This window comes from Durio zibethinus, chromosome 3 (genome assembly GCF_047325235.1).
Source record: "Durio zibethinus cultivar Kanyao isolate XHJ-2024 chromosome 3, ASM4732523v1, whole genome shotgun sequence".
Lineage (NCBI taxonomy): Eukaryota > Viridiplantae > Streptophyta > Magnoliopsida > Malvales > Malvaceae > Durio > Durio zibethinus.
The window spans coordinates 37,426,359-37,443,123 of record NC_143164.1 but is presented as its reverse complement, the minus strand read 5'-3'; the positions used below and the strand labels follow the sequence as shown (position 1 = coordinate 37,443,123).

General features: G+C 27.2%; 1 pseudogene across 1 annotated transcript; it reads right to left on the bottom strand.

Annotated features, from left to right (window-relative positions):
- Positions 1-1,572: 1,572 nt before the first annotated feature.
- Positions 1,573-4,439, bottom strand: LOC111283651 (receptor-like protein kinase FERONIA pseudogene; annotated as a pseudogene). The gene has a single exon (XR_016341105.1). The product of XR_016341105.1 is annotated as a receptor-like protein kinase FERONIA pseudogene (transcript).
- Positions 4,440-16,765: the final 12,326 nt, after the last annotated feature.

Sequence of the window (16,765 nt, the reverse complement as noted above, 5' to 3'; positions counted from 1 at the left end):
CTTCCGGCGTCCCAGATCAGCCTTCCGCCACGGTTCACACCCTTGTGAGGTATTGTCCGCTCTGGCCATCTGGCCTCACGGTTTTGTCCTACAAAAGGCGCCTCACAAGGCGGAGATGGTGTGAACCCTTTTATACCCCAGGGACCTTCCTATTATGTTCGATGTGGGATTCAGGACTCCCCTTAGGTCCGTGACATTCTCCCGCACCCAACCTCGTGACGCCCTCGTCACGGAGGCCGGCCACCCTGCCTACCTCCCTCGAGGCGCTCGGCGTGGATCGAACGGTTTAGGGCTGGCTCTGATACCACTTGTCACGGGTCGAGACTTAAGCTCCGAACCCGCGCGGCTCCGGGACCCGGGCATTCACCCTTCCGGCGTCCCAGATCAGCCTTCCGCCACGGTTCACACCCTTGTGAGGTATTGTCCGCTCTGGCCATCTGGCCTCACGGTTTTGTCCTACAAAAGGCGCCTCACAAGGCGGAGATGGTGTGAACCCTTTTATACCCCAGGGACCTTCCTATTATGTTCGATGTGGGATTCAGGACTCCCCTTAGGTCCGTGACACCTGCACATCGCTCACTAGTACCTATCTTTGGGTATGGCTCAAACCTGTCGAACCTAAACATTTTTCTTGAGTCTCTTGAGTTGATTATTACTCGCACCATTGTTTTGAACTAATTTCACGCAACCTAGATATTTAATATCTCTTAAGGTCTGATTCCCTTGATTATCAGACTTTGTTTCTCTAAAACTTAAACTGCCACTCGATTTAGAGAGAACCTTTAAATCTGGACCAGCTTACAAACCGTGACACAGGTACATAGCTAAGGGTCAAACAGGGGCTATGACCTTTCTAAAATTTTAATACCTTTATATGTATGATACTTTTTCCTATAAAATTTACTATTTGATCATTTTTTCCCATTAAATTTACTATTTCATCCCTCTTTAACCCTGTACCTGCCTTCACCTCTAGTCATGATGTGGATACTTCTTGTCTCTCCTGACCCACCATTCTTATAATCTTTTTTCTCCATTATTAATAACTTATTAATCAATATAATCTTTTTATTAATCAATGAAAATGAAAAGATTAACTAATGTCCGTCCAGGTGATAAAAAGAGTTTATTTTTTTCTTAATTGTTTGAATTTGAATCAATTGGAAGGTATGTGAAAAAATAATTTCTCCTAAGAAAAATTTATTTGGAATGATTTCAAGAAAGAATATATTGAAGAAAATAAAAAACACTAAAAAAAAGAAAATAGGATACACTAATTTGATATAGAAATAATAATATTATGAGTTATTAATTTTACAATCAAAATTACAAATTGACACATATCTCATTTTTTTATTTATTTAATTTTTTTAATATATATTAAGGAGTATGTGTCATTCTACTAGCGGTATTAATACAAGTTTTATATAAGTGTATTAATAAATCTTTTATTATTCTCTTTTACATATAAAAGGAGAGGACAATAAATCAAATCTAAAACTTTCTTTTCTCAATTATTTTAATTATACATAATCCTAAAGCTTATCAAATAGATTCTAATCGACCAAACACTGACATGGTCAAGACTTACAAAATCAATAAAGCAGGAAACAAAGCATGAAAATGATTAAAAACACATAATTTACATCCACAACATTACTTATCAAAAAGAAAAGAAAAGAAAAGAAAGGGATTAAGGGTGGGTTTTGGCTGCAGTCTCCATTCTTTTGTCTAATTTCCTTTGCTTTTTGTGTTGTTGGTGCTCGAGAACAAATAGGATGATGTACTAGAATCAATAACAGGATCGGTCACTCCAGTAATAATCGGATCCTCTTCTGATTCATAATCGAGATCGTCGTCGCGAGCAACTGGGAACACTATATCTGGGTAGCTATGTTCACGTCCAGGGTTGGTCTTCTCTTTCTCAAGATCAGCAGCCTCTTGGAGGTCTATTGCAAATCCCAACTTTTCCATCACATCATTCATGGATGGCCTATTGACTCCCAGTTCTCCTATGCAATTTTCTGCAATTTCAACAAACACCTTAAAACACTCTGGAGCTATCTTCCCAATCAGATGGGGATCGATCACCTGATAAAGAGTCCCATCCGAAATACATTTCCTAGCCCATTGAGCCAGGTTCACTTGACCCTCTGGCTGTTTCTTATCCAAAGCTTTTCTTGCACATAATACTTCAAATAGCACTACACCAAATGAATAAACATCTGATTTTTCAGTTAGTGCATGACCCCGAGCATACTCTGGATCCAAGTATCCCCATGTGCCCTTTACTCCGGTCTCGAGCATGTCAACTTTTGGGTCCATTTTCGACAACCCAAAATCCGAGACTTTGGCAGTAAATTTATCATCTAGGAGAATGTTGCTTGTCTTCACGTCACGGTGAATAACAGTATGTTTCACTTCTGTATGAAGGTAGTTCAATCCCATTGCTGCTCCCTTGCAAATCACCAGCCTTTGCTTCCAGGTCAGAGGATCATAGCCAGTAGCACCATAAAGATGATCACAAAGAGTCCCATTACTCAGATAATCATACACGAGTATCATCTCACGATTTTCATTGCAATATCCAATTAAGGACACCAAATGAAGGTGGCGAAGCTGAGAGAGCATCTCAATCTCTGTCAAGAACTCTACAACACCTTGTCGGGACTCTGGATTCAGGCGCTTGGTTGCAACTACTTTTTCCCCTTCATCCAAGAAACCTTTGTATACTTTGCCAAAGCCTCCTTTCCCAATAACTAATTCATCATCGAAGTTGTTGGTAGCAGCTTTGATCTCATCCAGGGAAAAATGGCGGCATAGTTCCTTCGGTAACAATGAGGATTTTGTAGATTTCTCTTCGTTAGGATGTCTCCATCGATAAAACCAATTCGTTCCAGAGTAGGAACCGCAGTGCTGCCTCTTTTTATGTAGCCAAACAACTATGCAAGCCAATAAAGAAACCAGGGCAAGCAAACTCACCGCACATCCGATAGCAGCAATTAGCACTCTTCGCTTCATCTTGGATTTTCCACCTGCAGAATTTGACGATTCAATAAGTGGTGGTGGTGGAGTTACCAGATGTTCAGGGTTGGGTCCGGCCAAATTGCCATCAGAATTGTTCATTTTGAACACTTCAATTCCATTTAAGATAACATCATAATAAATAGCAACAATAGGGTGCAGATCTATGGTGATGTGCTGCTTATTCTGATTTCCATTCTTTAATATCAACAGAACATAATCCTTATAATATGGAACTTTGGCATGATCAGTCCACATAATTACGTCAAAAACTGCTTCAGCCATCTGACTGTTTAAAAAGACCTCAAACTGTCTCTTGCCCGGTGAATCTATCACATCTTGAATTTCACAGAAATGAAGCCTTACCATATACTTGAAATCTGAATCCACGAGCAATCTCCATGTTAAGTTGTGCCACTCGTTGTAAGTACGATTAGGACCCATTGTCCGAGCTGTCCGATAAACCTCCTCCGGTGCAGTGTAGTATGGAATTTTTGTGTAGTTGATTGGTACCGTGAAGTTTTCGGTAAAACGGCTATCTGTCCAAATGTAGATAGAGTCGTCAGACCAGCGTCTGAACATGCCAGTATCATCTTTTGGTGAGACAGTATCGCCACCAACGTTCAATCTATAAAACATCTCAAGTGCGGTGTAATTGTTAACAGGGAAGGGAGTCGTTTGGCCTATGAAATGGACCTCCTCTGATAATTCTGGTGGCGTGTAGTAAAGATTGGTAGGCATTGACACGATCTCGATTCCGTTGATGAAAGCGTAAGTATCATTTGAAGCGCTAGGAGATGGTGTGAAAATCACATCCAAAACCTCATTCTCTTTTACATTTAAGCAGAATTCTCTAAAAAATGGTCTAACCGATGAGTCAGCAACAAGGAAAGCACTGAAATTTTTCAGTAAAGTGAAAGAACCTGCTTTGACAGAGAAAAAGGCCTTGGGTGGTTCAAATTGTTTATATGAAGCCGGATAAAAGTGGAGCCGAAGGAATTTCTGGCCAGGAGTAACGGGGAAAGTGTACTTGAATTCTGAACTAGAAACCCGGGCGGTCATATAAGGGACTTCTACGGAACCACCACCTTGACTTTCAGCGTGAGAGGCTTCTGATTTGTTCTGGGATGATTCAACAGGACGAAATTTTGAGCCCTTGTCTCCTGCCCAAATCCGGCCATCCGAATCATTTGAGTCCGACGTAGCTCCACAATTCAGGGTTATATCATCTGTTGGAACGTATGGAGGCTGCTCAGATGCAATAAAAATGGCAAACTTAAGGAAGGTTATGAGAATTATTATTGAGAAGTTCTCCATGGAAGCCAATGAGAAGAAAGTTGCAGGACTTATTTCTCTATCTAATGGAATGGCAACATAACTGTGTATTTTGCATATTGTAAAAGTTAAAGTGCCTTTCAAAAACTAGCTGCTTGGAAAGATACATGGCTAATAAAAAATCAAAAAAGGTATTGTCGTGCAACGCGTGTGAATTAAAGAGATGGAATAATCATAGGTGGAAAAAACTAGCCAGTGTGAACAAATTTTTTTGGTTAAAAAAATTGTAATTTTTCAGATTAAAAAAATGATATAAATATATTTTAAGATATTAAAGTTATTAAATATCACCTTTTAAATATAATTATATCAACAAATTAAATTAACTTTTATGTTGGAGCAATTTGATTGGAATAATCATAAATTAATAACTAATTTATGTAAAATTGACTATAATGAAAGGGTGATGATTCTTATAAAATTACATTTTAATCTTTAACTATTACATGTAAATTTTTTTACCCCTTCCAACAATAATGCTGGTACTTAAAACTCGTTTAAGAGACAAGTTTCAACAAATAGCTTGACTGCTTGAGACATCTGTGGGCCTAATTGATCTTCAAAATCTTTCGTGGAAGCTGCTTTCCAACTTTTAGAGACTTAGGTTCATATAGATGAGTGTTGGATTGATTTTGGTGAGATTAAAAATTATTGTGAGCGATGAGATTAGTTATTAAAGTAGTAAAATTAGGTATTGTAATAGTAAAATTAAAATTAATAATGAAACATATGTTTGAATACAAAAACAATAATAACGATAAGATAAAATATAGTGAGAATAAAAATTGATCACTAAGGAAATTATATTAAACTTATATGTAATAAATTTATAATATATATTTGAAAATTTTAAATTAATAAATTATTTAATATCAAATCATATTTAAAATTATTTATCAAATTAATAAATAATTAAAAATTTTATAATTATTTTTATATCAAATAATGATTTTGTTAATAAATGATTAAAAATCAATAATAACAAAATATCAAATGACATTTTTTATTTTTTATTAATTATGCAGTTATCTATTTTTAGTTAAAATAATAATAAAACTTTTGGTTCTAATCTGTACTTTATTTATTTATTTATTTTTTTGCTGCAATTCTAATCTGCACTTTACTACTTTAGTAAATTTGCACTTGCATGTTTCACTACTTTGCTTTTCCAGCCAAGTGGCCAATATAATTGTTCCAGCTAGCACCTTGAACAAGCAACAAAATTAACCAAATACTATAAAGAATAATTCACATTGCACCTCCCTGTAAATCAACTTAGCCAGCGTATTGATATTTTCCCGCAAATAAAAATGTCATTTAAACTTTGGTAAATCAAAATGCATATGATTGACCACAATTCATATTATCATGTTATAATATTTTATATAAAAATTACAAATCAAAATTTATATTGACATGAAAATATAAAATATATATTTTTAATTTTATTAAATCTATTTATAATTTTAACAAAAATTTTAAATTTTATTATTTTTATATCATTTATTCATATTATTTTTGTATTGTATCACTGTGTTATATTTTAAATTATCAGGTTTACCTCAGAGGAATGTAGTAAATAATAGTTTCATCTTAAATTACAGAAAATTTTTAACATGTCAATAATTCCCGATTGAATATAGAATCCCTCAGATGGTCTATATGCCTCTTCTATTTTATGCAATTAAACCAAAAGGAAGTCCTTAGTTACTGCTTCTGTCAGAATACTTTTTTGCAAAAACTACTACGGTCATAGGACCCAGAAGCATAACGAATGTAATATTAACCAAATATCATAACAAAAACCACATTCCTTCCCTGTTACGAAGAGTAGGTAACTTATATCCTTGTTTGCAATGATAACATTCTTCTGTATTCTTGCATTCGTGTCTATTATACAATTCTTACATGATAAAATTAGAAGTAAGCATTTAATCAAGCATCAAAGCCTAAAAAAAATCAATTATGCTCTTTCCATCAAGAAAATAAAACTAAGATCGTCTAAGAGAAAAACAATGAGGACATGGTTAAATTCTAACTCGAATGCATAGAATACAGTACATCATTCCTATATCTCTCATAGTATGTGACTATGAGGTTTATATCTATTGAGTGGTTACTGCATTTTGAAGATTTATGTCAAAGAGGGTTGAAAAGTCATTATCTGACCATTGTCCCATTATGTTATATTCGGAAAAGGTGGACTGGGGACCAAGGCCATTTGGGTTTCAAGATTGCCAGATTAGTAACAAAGATTTTGGAAAGAAGGTGACGAATAGATGGAGATCATTTGTGGTTAATGGGAATCGGGGTTTCAGATCCAGATAATATGTTGAAGGTGTGGGAAAATGTGATTAGGCTAAATAATAGAAGGAATAGATACACTACAACAACATTGACAATTGTAACAATTTTTTAAAGTGAGGCATTATATTTCATTACGTAAAATATGTAAGAGATAACGAATGATCATCACACATCTATATTATTTTGATATTTAATATGACAACATATAAAATTGTCATAAGATAACATCACTAAATTCTTGTCATCATATTTTACTGTCAATTTTAGATGAGGAGAAATATTTTTGTATAGTTTTGAATTTTAAATGACGTTATAATTTTGACACTTATTTAAAAAATTTTTTGGCAATTTTTTTCTAATAAATTTTAGATAACATTATTAACTAACAAAAGATGGAAGGCAAATGACACACTCAAGTACAAACAGAAGAGGCAATTCCAGAACCAGGGTAGGACTTGGAGTTGAATTGGACGACTTTATATCAAGGGACTTTACGGTGATTTTGGCGGCCACAAGAGAATGGGTTCTTACAAGTTACAGCCACTTTCACCTCCTTTGGCAATACATCTTTCATCTGGAGCTGGGCAAGGGGATTGCCTAGCTTGATGAAGATCGCGGCCGTCAAAGCGAATTATTGTGTCAGTACGATTAGGACCCATTGTCCGAGCTTTCCGATAAACCTCCTCCGGTGCAGTGTATCTTGCAATTATTCTGTAGTCGATTGGTATTGTGGTATTGACGATAAAACAGCTATCAGTCGACATGTACTCAAAGTCATCAGACCAGAGCCTGAACATGCTAGTATCATATGTTGGTAATATAAATTTGCCACCAATGTTCAATCTATAAACCATCTCAAGTGCGGTGTAATTGTTTAAATAGTACCCAGAACTTTGACCTCTGAAAGGGACATCGACTAATGACTCTGTTGGAGTGTAGTAAATATTGGGAGGCATTGACAGGATCTCGATTCCGTTGATGAAAGCGTAAGTATCACTTGAAGCATTCGGAGATGGAGTGAAAATCACGTCCAAAGCCTTATTCTCTTTTACATTCAAGCAGAATCCTCTAAAAAATGTTCTAACCTCCAATGATTCAGCAACAAGGAAAGCACTGAAATTTTTCAGTAAAGTGAAAGAAACTGCTTTGACAGAGAAAAACGCCTTGGATGGCTCAAATTTTTTATAGGAGGCCGGATGAAAGTAGATCCGAAATGGCCGGGAGTAACATGGAAAGTGTACTTGAATTCTGAACTAGAAACACTGGTGGTCATATAAGAGACTTTATCTACAGAACCACCACCTTGACTATCAGCTTCATAGGCTTCTGATTTGTTCTGAGATGATTCAACAAGTCAAAAATTTGAGCTCTTGTCTCGTAACGAAAACCGGCCATCCGGACCATTTAAGTCCGACGGAACTCCACAATTCAGGGTGATATTATCTGTTGGAACGCATGGAGGCTGCTCAGATGCAATAAAAATGGCAAATTTAAGGAAGGTTATGAGCATTATTATTGAGAAGTTCTCCACGGCAGCCAATGAGAAGAAAGTTGAAAGACTTATTTCTCTATTTAATGGAATGGCAACATAATTGTATTTTGCATCTTGCATATTGTAAACATAAAAGTTAAAAGAGCCTTTTAAAAGCTAGATTCCTGGAAAGATACAAAGCTAATAAAAAATAAAAAAAGGTTGTGTCCTGCAACGCGTGTGAATTAAAGAAATGGAATAATCATAGGTGGATAAAATTAGTCTATGTGAACAAATTTTTTTTAGTCAAAAAATATCGTATTTGAAAATATTTTTTTTTTAAATACTAAGGTTATTAAATATTATTTTTTAAATTTTAAATTAATTATCATTTTCCAACAATTTGATTGGAATAATCATAAATCAATAACTAATTGACGTAAAATTGACTAAAATGAAAGGTGACCATTATTATAAAATTACAGTTTAATCTTTGACTATTAAGTGTAAAATATTTTTGAATGCTGGTACTTAAACTCGTTCAAGAAACAAATTCCAACAAATAGGTTGACTGCTAAAGTCATTTAATTGATGTTCCAAATCTTTAGTGGAAGCTGCTTTCCAACTTTTAGAGACTCAGACCCGCTAGTCTACTTGTTCTCATCTGGTCACAATAATTCCCAAAAGACAATATTTAAATTTACGTTATTGTCGATTACTTAAAATTTTATTTTTTAAAATGGAGCATTATATCATATTATAAGATACGGTAAATAATTTTAAAATTAATTTTTTATTGTTATTGTTAATTGACTAATTAAGAGTGTAAACTTTTCGTATTTTTAAAGTTTAAAATATTTAGGGAACAAGTTTATAAATTTTTTAACACATAAAACACTATTCAAATTGCATTTTAAAACATTTTAAAGTTTATTAGTTTTTATATTTTTTTAAAATTTTCTAAAATAAAAATAATTATTTATATATAAATCTATTTAAATATATTAAAATTCTATTAAAATAATATTTAAAAAATAAAAAATTTAAAATTTAAAAATTGATGAACATAACCAAATCAATAAAATTCAATTTAGATCGAATTAATTTAAAAAAATTGATTCGAATTCAGATTAAATTTTAAAAATTCATAATATTAAGTATTATTTAAAAAAATTGAATCAAATTTAATCTTATATGAACTGTTATCATTATTTTTTAAAAATAAATCAATAACTTTATTGCAAAAATAAAAAGATTATTCAATAATACGGTAAGATGTATTATAAGGACAAATATAAATTATTCATCCAAACTCAATAAATAATATTTTTAGTAAAAAAATTCGAAGATAGATATGTTCTTTAGTTCTCTAGATAAAAGAAATATGTACTGTATCTGATAGTTTAAGATAAATAATTGTAGGTAATGTATTTAATATAATTTCAACAAATAATTACTATGTATTTAATATCTATTATTTAATATAATAGATAATTATAGTATTAAGTATTATCTAAAAAAATCGAATCAAATTTAATTTGATATGAACTATTATCATTATTTTTTAATTAAATCAGTAATTTTATTGCAAAAATAAAAAGATTATTTAGTAATACGGTAAAATGTATTATGAGGACAAATATAAATTATTCATCCAAAAAATCAATAAATAATTTTTTTAATAAAAAAAATCAAAAATAATAAATTGTGTAATTTTTTAAATAAAGATAAGATGTACTATATCTAATAATTTAAAATAAATAATTATAAGTCATACATTTAAAATAATTTTAATAAATAATTACTAATAAAATTTAAATTCAAAATTTTTTTATCGAAAAAAATAAATTTTAACTAATTGAATAAACTACTAATTGGTAATCAATAAATCATTCATCAATTATAATTTTTAATTTCCAAATATATATAACTTTTTAAGAATTTGTTGAGTAACGATCAGTCATTGTCGTGGGACACGAAGCACTTTGTGTCTGTGTAGTTTGGGTCCGAAAGAAAACGAAAGGAATAACTAGGTTTACTGCTAAAGTCATTTGTGGGCCTAATTGATATTCCAAATCTTCAGTGGAAGATGCTTTCCAACTTTTAGGGACCTACAACTGCTAATCTACTTGTTCTCATCTGGTCACGATAATTCCCAAAGGACAGTATTTAGATTTACATTAGCATCGATGAATTAAAATTTTATTTTTAGGAATTGAGTATTATATCGTATTATAAGATACGGTAAATAATTTAAAAATTATTTTTTTATTATTTTTTTAATTTACTGATTAAGAGTGTAAATTTTTCAAAGTTTTAAATTTTAAAATATTTAGAGAACATGTTTATAAATTTTTTTAAAAAATAAAACGCTATTAAATTTGCATTTTAAAATATTTTAAAGTTTATTAGTTTTATATACATTTTAATTTTTTATAAAATAAAAATAATTATTTTATATATAAATCTATTTAAATTTAGTAAAAATCTTACTAAATAATACTTAAAAAATATATAATTTAAAAATAGATAAACCAAATCAAACCAATAAATTTTGAATCAGATCAAATCAATTCGAATTCATATCAAATTTTAAAAATTTATAATATTAAATATTATTTAAAAAATTATGTTAAATCTGATTTAATCTAAACTGTTATCACTAATATTTTGCTTTTTAATTACAAAAATAGAAAGATTATTAAGGAATATGGTAAGATGTATTATGAGGACAAATATCAATTATTCATCCAAAAAATCAACAAATAATTCATCAATTATAATTTTTAATTTCCAAATATATATATATATATATATATATATATATATATATATAACTTTTAAGAGTCTGTTGAGTAACGATCAGTCATTGTCGTGGGACATGAAGCACTTTTGTCTATGTAGTTTGGGTCCGAAAGAAAATGAATGGAATAAATTTTTGTGTTTTTCCATGCCACGCCGTTACATTTGAAGATTCAACAAATATCGCAATGGCAAACTCAAAAGAATTAAGTTAGATATGATAAAATTAAAATATGCATGAAATCATATATATATATATATATTATATTATAATATATATAGTTATCAGATAATATTTGTTGACATGAACATTTATATGGATAGTTTTTTTTTTGTAAAATAATTCTTAAAATTTATCATTATGATGATACTTAAAATATTTATTAATTTCAAATTATTTATAAAAAATATATTTTAAAAAATATTAAACTATCTAAAATTTTATATTTTAATTAAAAACTAATTTAAATTCTAATGAAATTTTTTCTTCTATAAATCACTTTATCTCAATTTAAAATCAATTTTAAAGTAATTTATTATTTCAATTTATCTACACTTAAAATGATTATTTAAATTTATCAAAACTTTTAAAAATATTATTTAATATCTTTAATATTTTTTATAAATAATCCTTACATTATCTCCAACTTTTAAATATATTAATTATAGATGAAGATAATTTTAATAAAAAAAATCCACTAGCATTAAAAAATAAATTTAGATATATTTGAATTAAAATAAAATTTAAATTTAAATCAATATTTACAATAGACTTTTAATATTAATATTTTAAGAAAATTAGAAAAAAAATAAATACCGTAACAACTTCAAGAAAACACTCATTATTGTTAGTTCTTAGTTATATAGTTTTCTTGATATTCTACAAAATATATGAGCTAAACGTATTTTTCTTATTATTAATTTAATCTCTCTTTTTGTTAGTCTATTCTTACTAGAGGAACTAACGTACTTGTTCTTATGATAGGTATTATTTGACTAAGCATACTATTCATTTCATCTGGTAAAATTTTTTTTTCTAATCAACTATAATATTTTTTTTCTATTTCTCAATTTATAATAAATTTAATTATAGCCTACCTAAGCTAATATCCTTTTCATTATGATTTAAAAACAAAAAAAAACTATTTTTATCGAAATCAAAGGACAACACGTTGTTAATTGGTACCGGTTTTAACGGGCACTGTAGGGGTGCTAATCCTTCCTCACGCGTAACCGACTCTCGAACCCAGACTGTTTCGCAGACCGTAAAATTATCTTTTTAATAAATTTTAATTAATTTTAAAACTTTATTAAAAGGATGTGTTTTAGTAGATGGTCAATCGCACCTAGTTAAAAAATATTGGTGGTAACTCCGTTATTTTTTATTTCGTTTTCAAATTCGTCGGGTGGATACAAAACCGTTACGACAGTATCGATGAATTAAAATTTTATTTTTTAAAATTGATCATTATATCATATTATAAGATACGGTAAATAATTTTAAAATTAATTTTTTTATTATTATTGTTAATTTACTAATTAAGAGTGTAAATTTTTCGTATTTTTAAAGTTTAAAATATTTAGGGAACAAGTTTATAAATTTGTTAACACATAAAACACCATTAAATTTTCATTTTAAAACATTTTAAAGTTTATTAGTTTTTATATATTTTTTAATTTTTCTAAAATAAAAATAATTATTTATATATAAATCTATTTAAATATATTAAATTTCTATTAAAATAATATTTAAAAATAGATGAATCTAACCAAAATCAATAAAATTCAATTTAGATCGAATTAGTTTAAAAAAAATTAATTCGAATTTGGATTAAATTTTAAAAATTCATAGCATTAATTATTATCTAAAAAAGTTGAATCAAATTTAATCTGATATGAACTGTTATCATTATTTTTTTAAAATAAATCAGTAATTTTATTGCAAAAATAAAAAGATTATTCAGTAATACAGTAAGATGTATTATGAGGATAAATATAAATTATTCATCCAAAAAATCAATGAATAATTTTTTGGCAAAAAAATTCAAACATAGATAAATTATTTAGTTCTCTAGATAAAAGTAAGATGTACCGTATCTGATAGTTTAAGATAAATGATTGTAGATTATGCATTCAATATAATTCCAATAAACAATTACTGATAAGATTCGAATTTAAAATTTTTTTTATAAAAAAAAAAATGAGCTTTAATCAATTAAATAAATCACTCATTAGTAATCAATAAATAATTCATCAATTATAATTTTTAATTTCCAAATATATATACATAACTTTGTAAGAATTTGTTGAGTAACGATAATTGTCGTGGGACACATTAGTCTATGTAGTTTGGGTCCGAAAGAAAATGAAAGGAACAAATAGGTTGACTGCTAAAGTCATTTGTGGGCCTAATTGATATTCCAAATCTTCAGCGGAAGTTGCTTTCCAACTTTTAGGGACCTATAACTGCTAATCTACTTCTCATCTGGTCACAATAATTCCCAAAGGACGATATTTAAATTTACATTAGTATCATGAATTAAAATTTTATTTTTAGAAATTGAGTATTATATCTTATTATAAGATACGGTAAATAATTTTAAAATTAATTTTTTTATTGTTATTGTTAATTTACTAATTAAGAGTGTAAATTTTTCAAAATTTTAAATTTTAAAAAATTTAAAGAACATGTTTATAAATTTTTTAAAAATAAAACACTATTAAATTTGCATTTTAAAATATTTTAAAGTTTATTAGTTTTATATATTATTTTTATTTTTTATAAAATAAAATAATTTTTATATATAAGTTTATTAAATATATTAAAAATCTTACTAAATAATATTTAAAAAATATATTATTTAAAAATCGATGAACCAAATCAAATCAATAGAATTCGATTCAAATTAAATCAATTTTTAAAAAAATCATTTCAAATTCATATCGAATTTTAAAAATTTATAATACTAAATATTATTAAAAAAACTAAATTAAATCTGATTTGATTTAAACTATTATCACTTATTTTTGCTTTTTAATTAAATCAATAGTTTATTACAAAAATAAAAAAATTGTTCAGTAATATGGTAAGATGTATTATGAGGACAAATATCAATTAATATTCATCCAAAAATTCAATAAAAAATTCATCAATTATAATTTTTAATTTTCAAATATATATATATATATATAAAACTTTGTAAGAATTTGTTGAGTAACAATCAGTCATTGTCGTGGGACATGAAGCACTTTATGTCTATGTAGTTTCAGTCCGAAAGAAAATGAAAGGAATAAGTTTTTGGGTTTTGTACACGCCAGGCCTTTACGGTTGAAGATTCAACAAATATAGCACTGGCAAACTCAAGAGAATTAAATTGGATATGATAAAATTAAAATATGCATGAAATCATATATATATATATATTATATTATAACAAATACATTTATCATACAATATTTGTTTACATGAATGTTTACATGAACAACTTTTTTTTCGATACGTAAAATCATTTTTAAAACTTATAATTATGATGATATTTAAGATATTTATTAATTTTAAATTATTTATAAAAAATATATTTTAAAAAGTATTAAATTATCTAAAATTTTAAAATTTAATTAAAAATTAATTAAAATTCTAATAAAATTCATTTCTCTTGTATATTACTTTATCTCAATTTAAAATCAAGTCAAAGTAATTTATTTTTTTTAATTTATCTACACTTAAAATGATTATTTAAATTTATCAAAACTTTTAAAAATATTATTAAATATCTTTAATATTTTTTATAAATAATCCTTACATTATCTTCAACTTTTAAATATATTAGTTATAGATGAAGATAATTTTAATAAAAAAATCCACTAGCTTTAACAAATAAATTTTGATAAATTTAAATTAAAATAAAATTTAAATTTAAATCAATATTTATCATAGACTTTTAATATTAATATTTTAAGAAAATTAAAAAAAAAGATATAAATACCATAACAACTTTAGGAAAACACTCATTATTGGTAGTTCTTAGTTATATAATTTTCTCAATGTTCCACAAAACATATCAGCTAAATTTTTTTTTTATTATTAATTTAATCTCTCTTTTTATTAGTCTATTCTTGTTATAGGAACTAACATTTTTTTTCTTATGATAGGTATTATTTCACTAAGCATACTATTCACTCCATCTAGTAAGATTTTTCTTTTGGCAAATCAGCTACAACATTTCATTTTACTATTTCTCAATTTATAATAAATTTAATTAGAGCCTCCTTAAGCTAATATCCTTTTCATTATGATTTAAAAACAAAAAAGAAAATAAAACTCAATAAATTTGTTTCATTTATTTATGCAGTTGAAATCACAATGTACAACTAAATAACCATAAAAAAAAATCTGTGTTAGTTAACTTTTAAACTCCAACAAGCCATGTTGGTAACTTTGATGAAATTTTTTGAGTCTAGAGTTATCATATAATTATTTAATTATATATTTTTCTTTGATGGATAAATATATAAAATGCCTAAATTTAAATATTATTATCTGATTAGAAATTATCTATAGATAAAATTATTATTTAAATATATTTATTGATTAAAATTTATCGATATTTAAATGAAAAATCAATCATATATAATATTATATTACAACATATAGGAATACTTTATAAGATTTGCTCACGTGTAATCATATATATACAATTTATTTTAATGATACATAAGATAATTTTAAATGTTCGATCAAATAAGCATTTTTACATGATCACTTACATGTACAATCTATACATAAGATAAGTCTTTAGTTTTAATTATTTACCAAATAATTTTAAAATTTTAAGATTAAGTTTATCCAATATTTTAATTTTATATAAACTTTAACTTAATTTAAATTACAAAAAATCTCGACCAACTCTTATCATCAATATATATCAAAACCAAAATTCAAATGCTAAGTTTTAAATATCTAATATTTTTTTATTAAATCATTATAGTTTTACTAACCTTTTGACTTTTTCCTATGTATATTACTTTAGATATTTTGATTAATTATATGTAAAACATATAAATTAAATATAATTTTATATATATTTCTTTTAAAATAAAATTTTCCAATAATATTCATATATCTCTTTTAAATTTGAAACTTTCAATATCTTCATAGATTTTCTCATAATCTTTTAATATTTGGTATTTTTTAAAATTCAAACAAATTAAAATCACTTATTATATTCTTTATACTTTCAAAATCTTTTATTATTTCCTCTATTGAACTTGCATTGATTACAGGTTAAATATTAAGTATGTATTTTCACATCTAATAATCCTACAAGTATATTATTTTTATTTAAATTCTTTTTCTAATGCAAATTTCTTAACTTTTTGTAAATGGTTTGATCAATATTACAATTAAGTTAAGGCATGTCAATTATTTTTGAGTCAATTTTATTTTCTAACATTATTGTTTGTTTTTAGTTCTTTTTTTATTTGCTTCACATTTTCTAATTATTTTAATTATTTTTTTATCAAGATTACAATTTTCAAACACTAAACTAAATTTTGGAGGTATATTTTTTTTGTTATGCCAAGAAAAAATCATTGAATAAATAAATTGGTTTTTATATCATTATAGATAATATATATGGATATCATTTGTTATGGTTTTTTTGTACTATTTATTGAGTTTAACTTTTTGAAAATCTTACTCTATGCGAAGATCCTACTTAGGTGTTAAATAATTGGTTAATCATTAATTCTACTGCTTATTTTTTGGACACATGAAACTTTTCGATAATTATTTTTAACATGCAAGGTTATGTTTATTATAATGTT